General features: G+C 44.8%; 1 protein-coding gene and 1 long non-coding RNA gene across 3 annotated transcripts in view; one reads left to right on the top strand and one right to left on the bottom strand.

Annotated features, from left to right (window-relative positions):
- The window catches only part of NTM (neurotrimin), a 1,373,850-nt gene that overhangs the window by 927,733 nt on the left and 427,615 nt on the right, over positions 1-18,502 (bottom strand). The gene's annotated exons all lie outside the window — the stretch shown is intronic.
- Positions 3,833-7,952, top strand: LOC137522647 (uncharacterized). Its single transcript, XR_011022379.1, has 3 exons — positions 3,833-4,151; positions 4,461-4,528; positions 7,723-7,952. It is a non-coding gene; the product is annotated as an uncharacterized lncRNA (long non-coding RNA).

The following is an 18,502-nucleotide window of genomic DNA, read 5'->3' as shown; positions in this document are numbered from 1 at the left end:
GCGACCCCGAGCCCTCGACTGGCGGAGGAGCTAAACGAGTTCTACTGCAGGTTCGAGCAACATCCCAACCAGCCCGTGGGCAAATCCGAATCAACCTCGGGTGTACCTGGCGCCCTGGCTCCTAGCGCTGTTAAGGAATCAGATGTACTCCGGCATCTCCGGAAGCTGAACCCCAGGAAATCTTCCGGCCCGGACGGAGTGTCGTCTGTCTGCCTGCGAACCTGTGCCGATCAGCTAGCCTCTGTGCTCACCTCCTTATTCAAGCAGTCATTATCTGATGGTACAGTCCCCACCTGCTTCAAGAGGTCTATAATTGTACCAGTCCCTAAAAAACCAGGCAGTACTGAGCATAATAACTTCCGCCCAGTGGCCCTAACCTCTAACATCATGAAGCTCCTTGAGCGGTTGGTCCTTGCCCACCTGAAGAGGTCCACGGACACCCTTTTAGACCCGCTCCAATTTGCATATAGGGCAAACAGATCCGTGGAGGATGCCATCAATGTCAGCGTGGCACACATCACTGAGCACTTAGACAGCCCGGCCTCCTATGCCAGGATCCTGTTCCTAGACTTTAGCTCAGCGTTAACACGATCTTCCCTGACATCCTGATCACCAACCTGACCCAGCTCGGAGTTGATCCCACTCTCCGAGCATGGATCAAGGACTTCCTGACTAACAGAACGCAACAGGTGAAGCTCGGCAAATACTACTCCAGTGTTCGAACCACCAACACCGGGGCTCCACAAGGCTGTGTTCTGTCACCTCTACTATTCTCCCTCTATACCAACAATTGCATCTCATCCGCTGACTCCGTGAAGGTCATCAAATTTGCAGACGACACCACTATTATTGGCCTAATTGGAAGCAACGGGGAGCACGAATACCGGAGCGAGGTCGAGAGAATATGCAACTGGTGCAGGGTGAACAATCTAGTTCTCAACACAGCAAAGACTGTTGAACTAGTTGTAGACTTCAGGAGGAACCCTCCCCCCCTCCCACCTGTCCTCATTGGAGGAACAGAAGTCTCTACGGTGTCATCGGTTCGGTTCCTCGGCACGACTCTCACCAATAACCTGAAATGGGGGCAAAACACCACAAAAATTCAAAAGAAATCCCAGCAGAGGTTGTTCTTCCTGCGCCAACTGAAGAGATTTGGCATGCCCAGGGAACTGCTGACCAGCTTCTATACTGCCACCATAGAATCCATCCTCTGCTCCTCAGTCATTGTTTGGTACGCGGGCGCCACGGCAAGTGATAAGCATAAACTGCAGAGGGTCATAGCTGATGCAGAGAGAATCATCGGGTCTCCTCTTCCACCTCTTGACCTCCTCCACTCCGCTAGGTTGAGGAAGAGGGCCACCATGATCTCCCGTAACCCCTCTCACCCTGGCAACCACTACTTCAAGCTCCTCCCGTTGGGCCGTCGCTACAGGACTATACCAGCCCAAACCACCAGGCGGAAGAACACTTTCTTCCCCCAAGCCGTTCGGTCACTGAACTCTGACCATCCCCGGTCCGGCCTGCTTTTCTAATTGCCGGGAGGTCAGCTGGTCCCCGGTCTCAATCCGGAAAGGGGGGCCTTTACTAGCATTTACCGGCATCACTATCTGTCTATCTGACTACTGTATTTCAAATTGCATGTGTTTGTGTGTCTCTACTCTGTCTATGCCATGTGTACCACAAATAATTCCGATTATAGCTCTTGCTGTACTTGGCGAAATAAAACTGATTCTGATTCTGATTCTGATTATCTTTCAAGTGTGTACACACCATAACTCTATGCAACTGAAAATGCTGCATATAAAAGAGAAGTGAATTTGCATAATATTTCCCTTATCAACTTTATTTTAATCTTACTGACCAAACCCGTTTACTTCTTAGTTGTCCCTACTTCAGGTCACCTGTGTAGTTTTGTATAAATAAAGTTATTTTTGCTTAACACATCAGGTTTACTGAGTACGAACATATCACTGTATTGTTACAAAACTGGGGTTAAAACTATACATTTATTTAACTACTACCAGTGTAAATGCATATAAAATACAACCTCTAATTTACTGCATTGGCTATTTTAAAATGCAGTGAATTTTTCTGTTTACTGTTCTTTTGTGACCATACCTGTGGAGTGTACATATAAAATGGGTGCCACAAAAAATGTTGGGTGCCTGGAAAAGCTAAAAGTAGAATATTCTACTAGGGATCAGTATGTTATTCCAATAGTAAAATAGCGGTAATTTTACCACTATTTTACTATAACCCGACCTAACCTTATTCTCTACACAGAGCCCTCCCCTCTGCTGATGCCTAAACCTAACCCCTTTCCCCACAATGCTTAAACCTAACCACCCCTCTCCAATGCCTACCCCTAAGAATACCCTCCAGTTGATGCCTAAATCTAAGCCCCCCGATGCCTACCCCTAGCATCCCCCCTCTCAAGCACCTGCAGCACCCAAATGAACTGCTTCACCTGTGCATGCATTAAAAAATAGTTTATTGCTTATGCATTCTTTATGGTGCATTCTTTACTGGGGATGCTCTGTGCCTAAATATTTTTTCAGTATTTCCAATTTCAAAAAAGTTGGGAGATGTGATAATGATGCATAAATATCAGCGGGGAATTATATGACATTCTAGCCTTATCAAGAAATGTGGGCTTGCTCTGGGCTCCTGGCAGATCAGTGTTGAATTTTAGCAGTGCTAGAGAAAGCTAAAATCATCCTGTCTGAGATGGAAGCAGCGTGGCCAGGCTCAGGCGGCTGGGGAAAATTGAAGCGCGGCACAGACAGGAGACAGATGTGCCGGTGATCTGATCTGGTGATATTACTGGCAGGGAGATGTATTCGCAGATAAAATGCTTAGTTCATTTCAAATGGAAAATGTTTAAAGGGAATAAAATAGCAAATCCATTGAGGAGACAATGGTTGGCACATCTATCCATCTCTTCGCTCCCCAGGGCAGCCGCGCAGTCCCGCTTAATGCGCCTCGTTCTGCTCCCAGGGTGCAAATCTAATAAGAGATAAGCGTGAGGTGAAAGCAGCACGTGTGCCCGGAATAAATAAGAGCTGTGCAGGGAGGAGATGGAGGGGACCCTGCTTGGAGAGCATTATGGGGAGTTCTTATTTTACTTCATGTGGCTGGAACATTGACCTGCAAGACATGAAATCATATACTGGCAATCATATAGTGCTAGTAAGTACGATAGACAAGGAGTAACGCAAAGATGGTGCAGCTGGATTGAAAACCGTGTCCAGCTGAGGAAAAAAATTCTAAACAATCAGAAGGTGTGCGTGGATACATAACATTCCTGGCATGTCACAATGGTCTATGGGTGATTACAGAAAGCACTTTTGCTTATTACAAATAAAAGCAATACGCACCAACACACTTGTCATTGAAGCCAATAGCATGCTCAAGAACCTGTATTTTTTTTTGGGGGGGCATTTGTTCGTTTTACTATTGCACATTTTTTACCCACGTTTTAGGATCAAACAGCTTTCTGTTTTTTTCTACCTCACGCATGCGTTCCCAATAGCAATATATTTCGCTGTAATAAATAAATGTTGAAAATTGTGTACAAAAAAAATGGGATTGCATACGTGTTTGCAGAGTGGTGGAAACCCCAAAATCGTGCAAAAAAACTTGCTAGCACAAAACTGTCCCCTGCCTATGATTGCCTCAATATAGAAAAATGCAAATGAATGCGGAAAATTACATATGAGAAAACAGGATCTTAAACTTGTGTGTCCCCTGCCTAAGTTGATCAGTTAATTTACTTAACTGTCCCTTTGCTTACTGTTATATTTAGGCTCCCTGCACCCTGCATGCAATTCCGATTCAGCTTTTTTATCGTTTTTCAAAAGCCGATTCCGATTTTTAATCTTTACTGCATGCTGCCTTTTTTGATCCGTTTTTCTGTTGAATGTATTCAGGGAAAATCAGAATTGAAAATCGGAATCGGAAAACGGATTTGCAGTGTGTAGCCGTCATTAATATACAGAAAAAACTTGTTTAGACCACTTCTTCAGAGATTATTTCATGTTAGTCAATACTGGTTTTTGTACCTGGGACTAAACTGCTAACTCTCCAGATTCCTTCATCACACATCCCTTGATGGTATAATCAGACTGAGGAAACTGTTTTTTGGCCTACAGGTAATATAAAGGGTTAATGAGAGATGTGAGATACAGGAGGTAATGCTGGTTGAGTCAGTCACCACTTTATAAATATGTATACACTTAATGAGAAGTGTGATGCACGTGGTGGACTTGCTCTTCCCTTCCACAGCTGGGGTCCTGGAATGGTCAGTGTGATGTGTGAGTGACGGGTGGTCCGGGAGAGCTTTGGCTGATGAGGTGTCATGTTATATTAAGTCATTGTCACCACCTGCAGCTGAAATTTTCCCCGCCGGGTCGTTATACTGCTATTTGAGAAGTGCTAATAAAATAATTTTTTATATTTAGATTCAGCTCAAGACCTGACTGTTTCCGACCGCAAGGCCAAACGCCTCTGCCGCCATTCCCCGGGTCATGTAAGTCAACATTAATCAGTGTCAAGTCAGTGATCTGCCACTTACTTCCATCATTTTCCCTCCTGGAATTCCAGGCAATGCTTTGCTATTAATAATTCTGCAAGGACCGCTGGTAATGGTACAATTTAGTCCATGCCGAAGCTTCATAATAGCAGGGTGCATGAATACACTTGGTTAATCAACATAAGCTAAAAAGGGACTCGTTGTTCTCCACAACTGCCAATCAGACCCACACATTCAGATTCCATTTGTCCAAAAGGGTAATTCTGATTGGTGCATTCTGGATAAAACAGTTTTAGCTTAATAAAATAATGACACATATAAGTAATACGGTTTTTATTACTGTTCCTTGGCATAATCCAAGTCATACGAGCCATCCCAAATGTATTCCTCTGAGCTCTTCATTTTACTTACCCACCATCCACCCACACTGCTGCAATACCTAATTGTATAGGAGCCCCAACAATCACATCTCTACATTTCTTGCTGGCATTTCCAATTTGTCTAATGATCTGGACCAATAAGAATCCTTCATCACTGAAGATCCAAATGAGTTCAAATCAACAGACTAATAGGAAGCCCTGACAGGAAACTGAATATGCCCCATCCACTCGCCACCCTTGTATCCACCTCCTTCACCTGTCTCTGATGTCATGCCGGCATCTGCCATTATGGACATTGTTTGCTGACAACACACAATAAAGCCAAAAGGGAATGTAAAGTGAAAATAAACTTACAAGATAATGATTTGTATGTGTAGTACAGCTAAGAAATAAAACATTAGCAGCACAGATATGAGTCTAATATTGTTTCCAGTACAGGAAGAGTTAAGAAACTTGAGTTGTTATCTATGCAAAAGAGCCTTTCTGAGCTCTTTGACCCAACTTGCGTTGTGTTTTCTGGAGCACTTATACATCAAAGAAACAGTCAAGAGACAGATTTAGGTAAGATTTTTACTGTAGGGAAGTTGAAAAGGTCATGGGCTCTGCTTGTTTTATGGCTTAAAACACAGTGTAATTGCAAATATGACAGAATTATGCAAAGTTATAAAAAAAAGCTATATATCTAAAAATTAAAATATCAGACTGTTTTCTTTGCTACTAATGTTCTATTAACTGTCAGTACTACACATACAAATCATTACATCATACGTTTTTTTTCACTTCAGTGTCACTTTAAGGACAGTGCCTGGATTTCTCTCTTTATGTGCAGTATACCGCGTCCTGCTTCAGTGTTTGCCAGGGACCCAGCCAAAGGCTTAGGCTGGTTTCACACCGCACCGCCAGAAACAGGCCTTTGGGGAATACCCTGTTACACATACAAGAGGAATCGGCACGGGAGACTTGGGCGCAGAATACAGCCAGTATATGGCTGATCCTGCTGTTGCACTAGTCCCGGCCGTGTTAAATTCTATTCCCCCTCTAGCCCGCAATGGATGGTGGGGAATGAAATAATTTGGCTTCCAGCAATTGCTGGAAGCCGAATTGTTGTGCTTTAAAAGTCTTTTGACAGCGCTGAAGTTACTCCCTGTGCGCCCAAGTCTCCTGCGCTGGATTCACTGTGTTCGTCCTGTCCTGTTACTACGCGATATTCCCCCTGGCATCTGGCCAAGCATTAAGTGACATTCACTTCCTGCTGGCTAAGTGATCATGTGTGTGGAAGTGTATTGTAAAAAATAAATTTCCGCACATGCACACTGCGAGGTTACGTCGGTAAGTGTTTTAAAATCCCTGTGTAGTCATAGACTAACATGACTTCCAGGTCGCCGCAGATGGCCGCACGTAGCTTTGGAGCCGCATCAGATCGTGGACTTCTGGTGGACTGCACAGCAACGTGGTGATTTCCCCCATACGTTTGCATTGCAGTGTGGTAGCAGTGCGTCAATTTGACAGGGGAAGGGGGAGAGGCAAATTAGGGCTGTGGAATAGATGCTTGGCTGAGAGAGTTAAGGTGCGGTAGAGAGGGGAGTATGTAGCCTTTCCAATTTTAAAAAGATATGCAAAATGGTCCCTGTAGCAGTGATATGATCCCTGACGTCACATGTGTGCCGCACTGCTGAAGTGAATACTGCCTCTTTTTTCCTCCACTATTGTACCAATAATGTACAGTAAGTGGATAGGGGGACCACCAGCATAAGAAGTCCTTTATTGTGGGAAACATTGACCAACAATGATGAAGGGACTTTATTGGCAGATACCCACTGACCAACAGTATTATGGAGGTATGGTCTCACTGACAAGTGCACCAAGTGCACCAAGATTTTTTTAGGGGACTTTTTGACTACTAGTGCAAGGGGGAAAGGGGGGTTCCCAATAAAAGTGGGGATTTTATTGTGGATGGAGGTGGGAGAGGGGAGAGTTCACTGCCAAATAATGTAAGTGGGAATTACTTGTTTTGGGACACGTTTATCACTAAACAAGTGTGCTGATTGTCAGTGTCACAGGGGACTTTAAATGGGGATATATTAAACACCAGTGTAAGTTGAAGCTTTACAGTACCAAAGTAAAAAACGAGGTGGACTTTTATCCAAATGCAAGTAGAACTCCGTAGTAGACAGTGAGGCTGTATCTACACAACCTTACTGACATGGCTCCACTGCACCTCTGCAACTCCCCCAATTATTACCCTCAGGGCCCTTTCACCACTGGCGCAGCGAGTTGCGGTAAATTGATGCACTGCTACTGCAGCCTAATGATAGCCTATGGGGAAGTTCATACTTCCCATGTTGCAGCACACAGTTCCGGAAGTGCCTGATTTAACGCTAGCGCATATCTACTTTACCGCGTAGCAATAGGGGGTGCAGAGGTAGCAACTGCATCGGGGACCCTTGGGCTAGAGGGGCCCACTCTCAACTGTAGTATTAGCGCTCTATTGGTCCTGTGCTCATAATAATCTTTTCTATAGGTGCTTTGAATAGTGGTAATCATTAACAAACTGCTCCCCATTCCCTTCTTGCACCTCTGACACTGTAGTTGCCATTGGCAGGTTTTAGTGCGACGTATCAATTGTTATGTACAGAGTGCTTGCGGGCCCCATTGTAAAACTTGCATCGCGGCCCACAGCTCCTTAGCTTTGGACTTTCCTAGTTGCGGTCTTTTTCAGTTGGGGGTGGAAAATGTTGTACAAAGCAAACTTTTGCAGGGGGCCCTGTTATTTCCAGTATGATAAAAAGTGATGGTCTTCATGTATAGCAGAATGGATTGTGGGCAGTAATGGCAGAGGACAAAGCACGGAGCAGGAAAAATGCGGCTAACAGAACGAGACGGGTCACTGCAGCTTTTACCATAGTCTGCTAATGATTTAATTGCTCATCTGGCCTTCAGCACGCTGGAGTCACTGAAGAGCTTTTCCATGTAATGAGCATAGTGAGGTCACGGAAACCCCTGTTCAATGTGACGGAAGATCATTTGTTAAGCAGATCATTAATCAGATGTTTTATGAGATCAGCTGCCTTCTTGCCATACAATGGCCCGGACTATACAGGGGTACAGCTCAGACATTCCGCACTCCAAATAAATGGAGAGTGGAGGACAGATTACGCAGTCATGTTACTTCATGCTAATATACCCAGAACTAAATGAGGTAACGGCCAGCTCAGTGTTACACCCAGGCCAGGATTTACATCACAGGAGCCTATAGGCACAGATGTGGCACCCTAGACTAACCTAGGTTTCACAGCGCCCTGAGCGAAAGCTGATTTTTGTGGCCCCCCTTCACTCCATCCTCTTCGCGCATGTGCGCACACACACGCACGCACACACACGCACGCACACACACGCACGCACACACACGCACACAAGCCCATATGCAATTCACGGTTTCTCCTGAGATATCTCCTAGGCCAGTGGTTCCCAACCTTTTTGATGTTGTGACACATCACGCCAAATGCTCAGATCTCTGTGACACGTCACATATGTATAATAGAAAAAATACTATTGATAACCACGAATGGATGGAGAGAGTGCATTATCCAGAATATACTTAAAAATGAAAACTAGAACCTTTCAGGAATATTAATAAAAACAATCAGTGGGACAGTTAGCCGCCCCCCCCCCCCCCTTGCCTTCCTCCATTTAGAATTATAGCACAGCACCGACAATTTGCACCACGCATTATAGCCGCAGTGCGCCCCCCCCCAAAAAAAAAACGCCCCCAGACTCAGTATAGGTAGGTAGCCAGGTATAGGTGCCCCCAGTATAGGATCTCATGTGTAGGTGCCCTCAATATAGGTTGTCAAGCATAGGTGCCCCCAGTATAGGAAGTCAGCTGAAGGTCTCCCTCCCGCCCATAGGTAGCCAAGTGTAGGTGCCTCCAGTATAGGTAGCCAGGTGTTGGTGCCCTCAGTAAAATTAGCCAACTAAAGGTGCCCCCAGTATAGAAAATCAGGTGTAGGTTCCCTCAGTATAGGTAACCAGCTATAGGCGACCCCTTGGAAGCCGGCGCCCTGAGAGACCGCTCCGGTCGCTCAGGTCAAAGGACGGCTATGGCTGCCATTCCATCATCAGGGGCCTGTAGGCACGTGCCTATAGTGCCTTATGGTAAATCCGGCTCTAGCTACATTATTGTTACACTGTATTAAAATTTTAATGTCATAAAGTCATATTTTACAAAGGCTGGGAAAATGATTATTTTGGTGCAAGTTCACTTCCAAGCCTTTGTACTTTTGATTTGAAGGATGCACAGACTGAGAGGAATATGGAAGCTGACATTTTTTTAAATATGATGGAGGATGGAAGCGGACATCTTTAATTCATGTTTAAAGCTTTAGTTTTAGCATTCTGTCCCTTTAAATAACTGCATTTCTATGAATTATATTTCAAAGCCTGTTTAGCTCAACTCTAACCCTAGGGCTAAGGTATAAAATCCAAGAGAACAGTAAAAATTCCAACAGCCATATTTGGTGAGGTAGGAAGAGGCACCAGGTAGTCTTTTCAAGAGAGCAAAAAGCTGTCTCTATGCACATCCTCTCGGAGATGAACTTTTTGTGGCCAGCACTGCAGCTGAACCTTAAAGTATCATCATCATCATGTAACGATTGTGGAATTATCTCCGTGGTCAGCGCACAAGATGTGCGCTAACACTGCGGAAGTCCTCCACAAGCGTATAAAACGACAGAACCCAGCTTGGTGCAATGCACTTGTAGAGGGAAATTCCCACCGGCAGATGAAGCTGTGGAGTGCAGAGGAACAACCCCTCTGCACTGCCACAGATGCCAGATGGGAATTGTACGAATTGCAACAATGCAGGGCAAGATAGCCCTCAGAGAGAGAGAGTGAGCACAGCGACAGAATGTATGTGTGTCCACCAATCTAGTCGCCCCCCGGCAACGGTGAACACACAACAGCGGAAATCAAGTGGGAACGCAATCGCAAGAGTGGCGATTGCCAACAGTGACACGAGACCGAATAAAGACAGAGCACAAGTGTAGCAAGAAAGACACAGCAAATAACAATGATCAGAACGCCAAGGAAAATAACAAACGCACTCGCTAAGCGCGGTCGCCGCACGAAAAGTGCAACAGCGACAAAGCACGCTAATGGCGCAGTCTCCGCACGAAAAATGCAACAGAGACAAAACACGCCAACCCTAACTAACCAATGTAACACGAAAATGAATAGAGAATGCGAACGCTTGCTAAATGGTTACCTCACCGAGCCTACAGCAAGCGTTCGTTCCAGACAAGACAGACAGAAGGAGTAACCAGTAGCAACCGCAGCTCTGGCCTACACTCCCAGACAGAGTACAGAAGGAACCACCGCCACTACCGCTAGGGTGAATGCGATCCAGACAGACAGACAGATGGGGCTACCAGTAGCAACCGCTGCTCTGGCTTGCACCCCTAAGGCAGAATACAGAAGGAACCACCTCCTCTACCGCTAGGGCGAATGCGATCCCAACAGACAGAACGATTTCCTGTCGACCGACGCTGGCGACAAGACAATCGCAACAGATAGACAGTACAAGGCAATACAGATAATACAACCTGACTACGCTAAAAGGAATGCTAGTGCAGTCCCAAGGAATTACTCTAAGATAAACTTAGCAAACAATTAGCAAAGGTAAGTTAGCAGGAACAAACCATCAAGGCCAGCAAGGGATTCTGGGAGGAAATGGTATTTATACTGCAAGCCATCAAAGGAAGCAGCTAAGCAATTTGCATGCCAAGTGGATGAAAATTCCTCACCAGAGCAGCACTCAGACCTACAAAATGGTCAAAAAGCTGTCTGCCTGTGCAGACAGCAGAGCAGATCATTACACATCATCAATGACTGTCTCTAGATCTTTCCTGCCCTGTATTTAATAAAGCATTTACCCTTCTCATACCCTCCTTAGTGTGTTTATAAATAGGTTAATTAGGAGCAGTGACAATTTTCTTTTTTTAATTGCAGGCTGGGCAGAGGTACATGTAGCTTTATAAACCCTGAGGCAGGTAGGGGAAGCGTTATAAGCTTTATCACACACTGAGGAGAATGACACACTATAATTGTAGCTGCAGTGCTGGCTGTAAAGAGTGAATCTTGTTGATCAATGGATGGAGATGGGCATGTGCAAATGATGGATCTGTGCTGAAGAAGGAACTCTGTTTGCAAGAGATGGCCATCAAGTTGCTAATAATTCTGGCTTGCATGTATAATTAATGGAAAATATAGGCAGCTTGGAACTGGGACAATCAAGCACACTTTCTGCCAACTTGGACTGGCCCATTTCCAAGCTGAATTACATTTATTCTGTATGTGCCCGGTCATCATGTCTTTTCTGCCTGTTTTCTGTATGTGTCTATTCCCTGTGACTATTTTTTAATAGCATAATTTTTTTAAAGATTTTTTTTTGTTTATTTTGGACCTCTGAGAATTTCTGTTGTTCTGTTTCTGTTGGCCCTTGTTTACTTGTTTTGAGGGGAAAGGATGGGCATTCACCCAGGCGCCTTGCCTGGGTGACAAGCAAGCAACTCCCAAGAGGTTCTAATTCCCATATCATAACTAGATACTTTTTTTTGTAGTGCAAGGATGTCACAGGCCAAGGTAAGCCCTACTCGGACAATGCTTTGCTTCTCGGAGTGGACTAGCAGCTTGCGGTACCAGGTTGCAATTTTATTGAAAGGTCATCTCTAACAAAATTCTATTTGTGCATAAATGTCATTTCTGCTTTGCAGCTCTTTAAGTCTTTGGACTGAAAAAAATAGTGCTGGGAAAAGAGGAGAGAGAGCAGGCGGAATGCCGCCCCTATATGACACACACGCGCATTTGTGCCAGGCAACGTGCAAGGTGAGATGAAATATAAGAGGGCAGGTCAGGCGATTAATGAGTGCCAATTTATCACTGGGCAGAAAATGTCACTTGTGACAAATAGATACAATTTGCTACATTTTCCATCAGATGAATTTACATAATTTATTGCTTTCTCTGTGTCACAATGAGCACACTATGTCCCTTACCATAGAAACTTTGAATTGCCATTCGTGTCACTACAGTATATGCAGCACCACACATGTGGAGGCCATCACCAGGCTCCATAACTCTTTAAATGCATGTGAAAAATGTTCGTTCAGGGCTGTTGTGAATTAAGCCACAGTCACGGGATATGATTGCAGACTAATAACATTATTCAGACACCTGCTATACCCCTTGTATGCACCTTTATGTTATGGTAGGGAGTAGGCACATGCATTTCGCAAATAATCAACAATGCACTCAATCTGCTTGGTGAAGGGCTGACTTCTCAAGACGTGCCCAGAAAACTGAAGCAAAAATTATTCAAAACAATCAAGGGTCAACTGAGGTGTTGTAGGTTCTGGCTGGTAGATTCTCAAGAAATGTCTGAGGGAGGGATCACACTTGTGTCTGTGGGAACCTCAGATGACTCCTCACAATCGGTTTCCTGCATGAAAAGTGCGTTTGTCTGCGTTTGAACATCAACTTTGTTTTTACAGGGGCTAGTGAAGGACTAGCATGTGCGGAAAAAGAGTAGATGTATCTTTTTTAAATGCAATACAGAATCACACAAAATTGCTCCAGAAATTGCAGCCGTAAAAAAGGCAGTTAATACGGGCATTTCGCTGCATGTGATTTCGCAAAGTGTTTATGAAACTGCTACATGACTACTGAGAGTGAGAAAGGGAAAGAGGGAGATCTTTAATATACAGTAAACTGGGGCCAGAGCTGTAATAAATTAGCTTCACTGTATCTTACCATTTATTTGTGATTCTTCAGATCAGAGCAGGATTAAAGGGAAGGTTCAGGGACGCTACAAAAAAAAAAAAATCTAAATCCACTTACCTGGGGCTTCCTCCAGCCCGTGGCAGGCAGGAGGTGCCCTCGGCGCCGCTCCGCAGGCTCCCGGTGGCCGACCCAACTTGGCCAGGCCGGCGGCCAGGTCGGGCTTCTTCTGCGCTCCAGAACTACTGAGCCTGCGCAGTACAGCCCGGAGGACGTCCGTTGACGTCAGTGCGCCGGCGTGACACGCATAATGGAGCGCAGAAGAAGCCCGGCCTGGCCAGGTCGGGTCGGCCACCGGAGACCACCGGGAGCCTGCGGAGCGGTGCCGAGGGCACCTTCTGCCTGCCACGGGCTGGAGGAAGCCCCAGGTAAGTGGATTTTTTTTTTTTAGTGTTCCTGAACCTCCCCTTTAAGGCTAAATGGGGCCCTAAGCAAAGTAACTGATTTGAGCCCCCGACCCCCCCATATTAGAATGGGAAGAGGCAGCTGCTGTATGCACAGTAACAATGCCGGACACACCGGGGCAGCCGCTCTACTGGTTGCTATGGGCAACAGCCCGCTTTCCTCTGTGGGTGCAAAATGCATGGAATAGCAGCGCCAACATGCAGAGGGAAAGATAAATGGCCGGGACGTTGTCACTCGGGGCACCCCTGTAAAGAGGGTGCCAGATATCACAGCAGCTGAACATTCTCCCTGCATCTCCAGCCTGGCAATAACAGAAAGCTCTGGACACCGCCAACCAGGAAGCCGCCCCCCAGACAGAATTGCATAACCCCCCCCACCAATACCACCACCGAACAACCAATTTCCTCCCAAACTAGACAGTCACATCCACCATGCAGCCTCGACCCCCGTGAATACGGTAGTCCTGCAGAGAAGGGCAGCCGAAGTGTGGGAAAATGACAGCAACAGATGACTCGCATTCACCTATTGCGATCCAAGCAATAGAGGTCCCATCATCCGGAGCCCATCTGTCTCCTCTAGATTGCTGACGCTCTGTTACTACTACTATTACTACTTCCTACTTCCTGTCTGATCTGAGAATCAGGAAGTTCAGAGCAAGCGGCGGCACCGTAGAGGAGACAGATGGGTTTCGGATGATGGGACCTCCATCGCTTGTATCACGGATAGGTGAGTGGGCGTTTTTCATCTGCTGCTATCATTCCTGCCCGCTGCAGCTATGGTTCTCTGTGGGAAGGGAGGGAGGAGTGGGCAATGGCAGATGGCACAGTAGCAGGAGAGGGACCCAGGAGGAGAGCCCGGCTCTCCTCCTGGTCAACCTTTGACAGGATGGCGAGGGCTGGATTATGTGCTGATGGAGCCCCTTTGACTCTGAATGGGGCCCCAAGCGACTGCTTCTGTTGCCTGGTCGGTAATCTGGCCCTGCTTCAGATGAACTTTAGGCTAGCGACACATCTGTTGCTATAGAGGGGGTTGGAGGCATGATGAATGGTGCATGACAGAGTGGCTTTTGATAGGCAGGGTGAGTGGGGAGAACAAAGCACTCGGGGGTCGATTAGGTGTCAGACATCCCTAAACATCCGGTATGCTATCTTAAGGTAATGTCTGAGGCTCCTGTACATATTTATTGGTTGTCTCGGCTGAGTTTAACTTAGCGTATGTACGCAACCAATGGCTGACCAAACCATCAGGGTCTGTATACTCCATTCCTTGACTTCATAGGAGTTATGGTGCAAACATGGTGCATAAATCATGACATAGAAATTAGGAGATGGATGGGTGTCATATGGTCCCACCTCTGGTACAAAGTTCTCCATTCATTCCCAGGCTTCTGGCTGCAGAGATTAGTACACATGTGACTTTACATAGAAACAAAGACATGCTTTGATATAAGGTGGCACAGGTTCTTTCTTGCACAGACTACCTGCGCAGCAGAGAAAGGCACAAATGACAGCAATTGCAGTATGAATCAGGCTGGGTGCACACATAAAACATAACGTGAAAGGCTGCATTTTATGTTTTATGTTAATGTTGTGTGCATTTTTTGTGCGTTTTTACTGCATTTTTGGTGCGTCTGCGATGAGTTTTTCACACGTTTTGTGTGCATTTTTATGCGTTTGCGGTTCGCATGTACAAAACGCATATGAATTTTGTATGCGTTTTTTAAATTCTATTTATGCAAATCACTAGGAAGACAATGGGAAGCGGAAATACAGCATAAACATTTTTTTGGGGGGAAAAACACATTGAAAATGCATGAAAAATGCCATTTTTAAAAACGCAGGTTTGAAAACGCATAGAAAACACATGAGTTTTTTATACACGTTTTATCCTGTGGCCCATAGATTTCCATTAGCGGTAAAAACGCAGCATTTTCTGCAACGCTAGCGTTTCTGCTATGTGTGCATCTTACCTCAGTGTCTGCTGTTATCAGCTTTGGTACAAACCCCAACAGCTGCAAAGATGGACATGTGACATGAAAATGTTCCCAATCAATATCCAGCCAGGTCAATCACTCTGATTGAATCTGCTAGAAATCAATCCCGCAGCCCCAATCAATTTTTGGGCAAAATTGATTGAATTGGTTGAACGCTCTAGATGGAAGATATCAATCGTTGGTGAATAGGGAGCGGCAGCAGATCGTCAGTCTATATCGCTGCACTGCATCAATTAGCGCAAAACTTCATTTAACACTGCTGAAATGTGTTAAAAATCTATTCCTAGTGTGTGGCAGTAATAGATCCCTCTCAGATCAGATTGGATCCAACAGGGATATATTTGAAGGTAGAATCTGGTTGTGATCTATAAATGTATGGCCTAGCGATTGTGATTTTGCATTTCAATAACACTTGCACGATTGAGATTTGCGATTTTCAGTCAGTGAATGGGGATTGCTTCAAAAATGCTACATGCAGCACGTTTAGGATTTGTGGAAATCACAAGTGCTGCAGTGTAAATGATCCCATAGGGTTACATTGTTCACAATACTTTGCTGGTTGTCGGTGATCAGCCAAGTGCTGGAAAACACCGGAAAGTGCTACAGTGTGAACGGGCCCTGAACGCTATCATCAGCTTTGATGCAGCGTTATCCCCATAGTACCTTTCATCTTCCGGGTCTCTGTTTGTGCCATCAGATGGAGATTAGCACAGACTACTCTGACTTACAGAGAAGAACACACATGCATCACATGAAGATACATATGAGTGGCTGTTGGCTGGCAGCATCCCTGGCACATAGTTGTCAGTGTTCAGTGTACTCCTGCCTCTGTCTGCGACGAGGCCAGAGCTGGTTCTGCAGCATTACCCCAGCTGTGATCCCAGGAGGCTCAGCCGACAAAGCAGAAAATGAGAAATTTGAGAAGCGGCAGCGGGCGTGTAATGTACATACAGAGAAGACAGAGCCGGTACAAAACTAATAGTGTTTCCGTGACACCTGGGACCCTCCACCTGCATGAAATGAGGTCAGAACACGCTACATTCACATGACGAGTCACACACGTTAATATTCTGCAGGAATACAAGGATAATAAAGTCACGCCAAGCTTTCTCCGCTATTCTGGCCTCTGTGCCATTGACAGTAGAAACACATCAGGCAGGAATTATCCATGGAGTGCATGACGCTTAATGAACTGACAGCTGTCATTCAGTACCAGCAACTATCCTGTCTGGCCTTCAGTGATGTCACCTTCACAGGGCATGGCTACCTGACCTCACTACCCCACTCTCAATGGATGAAGGTACTCACACTTACACTTTCTGTCCTATGCTGGCCAAATGTATTTCAACTGCAATTTCTGATTAGCACTTTCAGGCTGGTTTCATGTTATGTTCTTTGCTTTGTATTTTGATGGACCAGACAGCAGACTGAAAACTAATGTGTTGAAGACTGCATTTCTTCATACCACTTCCATTATGGTTTTCTGCAGAAAAAAACCTGACCACATGCACCTTTCCAGACAGCAGATTGCAATGCCATTAATTTGATATACAGTATACTACGTGCCCACTTCTGGGTGGCAGCTGTCCCTGCAACAAACCCTGCCAGTGACACAGTGCATCTGTCAGTATGGCAGGGCATAGTGAAAACCCAGCCTCAGGGAGACAAATTCATTCAGGTAATATTAAAACAGAAATTTTAGATTATTTTGTGATCACTGTAAATGCCTATGAAAACATTTAAAATGGTCATTTCAATTTTTTAATATGATCTTTTCAAATAGATCTAAATCTTTTCTATCTCCTCTTTGGAAAATGATCACAGTAATTCAATAACTATAGCAATTGAAACATTTGATCAGCGTTATACCTGGCTAGCCACAATGGTGAGGATCATACACGGTTGCAAATCAGTGAGTGGCCCCCTGAAAGGTCGCCATCCAGACGGCTCAAACATATACCGTAATGTCTACAAAACAAAACAGTGTAAGGCCTCTTTCACACTGGAGGCTGAACTGCACACTTGCCATGGGGTCATATAACAAGTGCAGTCATCATAAGCCTCCTTGCCTCTAATAATAAGTGCTGCCATCACCTCCCTCTCCAAATCAAGTGCAGAAACATAAATCCACTTTACCCCTTTAACAATTGATTTCTGAAATCCCCTTTCACCCAAAGGAAAAATAAAAATGTGACTACTATTGCCAAAGGAGACATATATTACGTGCTCCAGCATCTGGTCAGTCATTCTTCCATTTCCATGTGGCCGCCCACTGTTAGTCACCTTTGTCCTGCTCCTGAGGAGTCACATGACACGCTAGAAGACAGTGGGCTGCTGCAGAGAGAAGAAAACACACCAACTTTGTGCTAGAGCAGGTAGAATATGTACCCCTCTACCGTGCAACTCTGCATGATGGGTAGCAGATGGTGGCTGCCTGGGAAACACCAAAGGCAGCCCACTTAACAGGAAGGAGGGATTCATCTGGCCCCTCCCTCAAAGTGCTATGTTATGCCACTGATATTGTGTGTGTGTGTGTGTGTGTGTGTGTGTGTGTGTGTGTGCGTGCATGCGTGCGTGCATGCGTGCGTGCGTGCGCTTATTTAATCTGTGGGTCACAAAAGCCAAATTTGGCATCTGCATCACTTTACCAAATGATGTTATATGCCAAAAAAGCACGCAAGTATCTCCTGCTAAGTACATATGGTAATGAAGAGTAGGAGTTGACTTAACAAATGAGAGGAGATAGCTGCATTTTTATTGGTATTAGACATAATATTTACTGGGTGAAAAGAGGTCCACTCATTGATTTTTTAGAGCACATTGGTGGTAGAATTATTGCGTACGTACAAAAAGGGCGCCCGGACAAAAAGGGCGCGGGGTGTAAACTCTAAATAATAATTAATCATTGATAAGGTTTATAAAAATAGTGTGCTATATTTCGTTTACAAATAATGTTTAACAAAATTATAAATCATTAAATAATGTTTATGAAATCGGAAATTGTGAAAACGTTAATCTTCCCTGTTTCTAAAGTTAAACTTATAATTACGTTTATTTAAAAAACCATAATATTTGTTTAATTGTTATAATTCTATATTATTGTGAATAACCTTCATTTATGGTTTGTTCTTATAATAAAATCTGAAAATATTCTTTATAACGATGATATAAATATAACTACGTTCGTAATAAGTGTTGTAAAACATTAGTAATTATTACAAAAATTTTACTAAAACTATACCTAAGCCTACTCTTACACAGAACCCTCCCTGTACCTATCCCTAACCCCTAGACCCCCCTGTTGGTGCCTAAACCTAAGACCCCCCTGTTGGTGTCTAAACCTAAGACCCCCCTGTTGGT

This window comes from Hyperolius riggenbachi, chromosome 6 (assembly GCF_040937935.1).
Source record: "Hyperolius riggenbachi isolate aHypRig1 chromosome 6, aHypRig1.pri, whole genome shotgun sequence".
Lineage (NCBI taxonomy): Eukaryota > Metazoa > Chordata > Amphibia > Anura > Hyperoliidae > Hyperolius > Hyperolius riggenbachi.
This window is presented reverse-complemented; position numbering and strand designations above follow the sequence as displayed.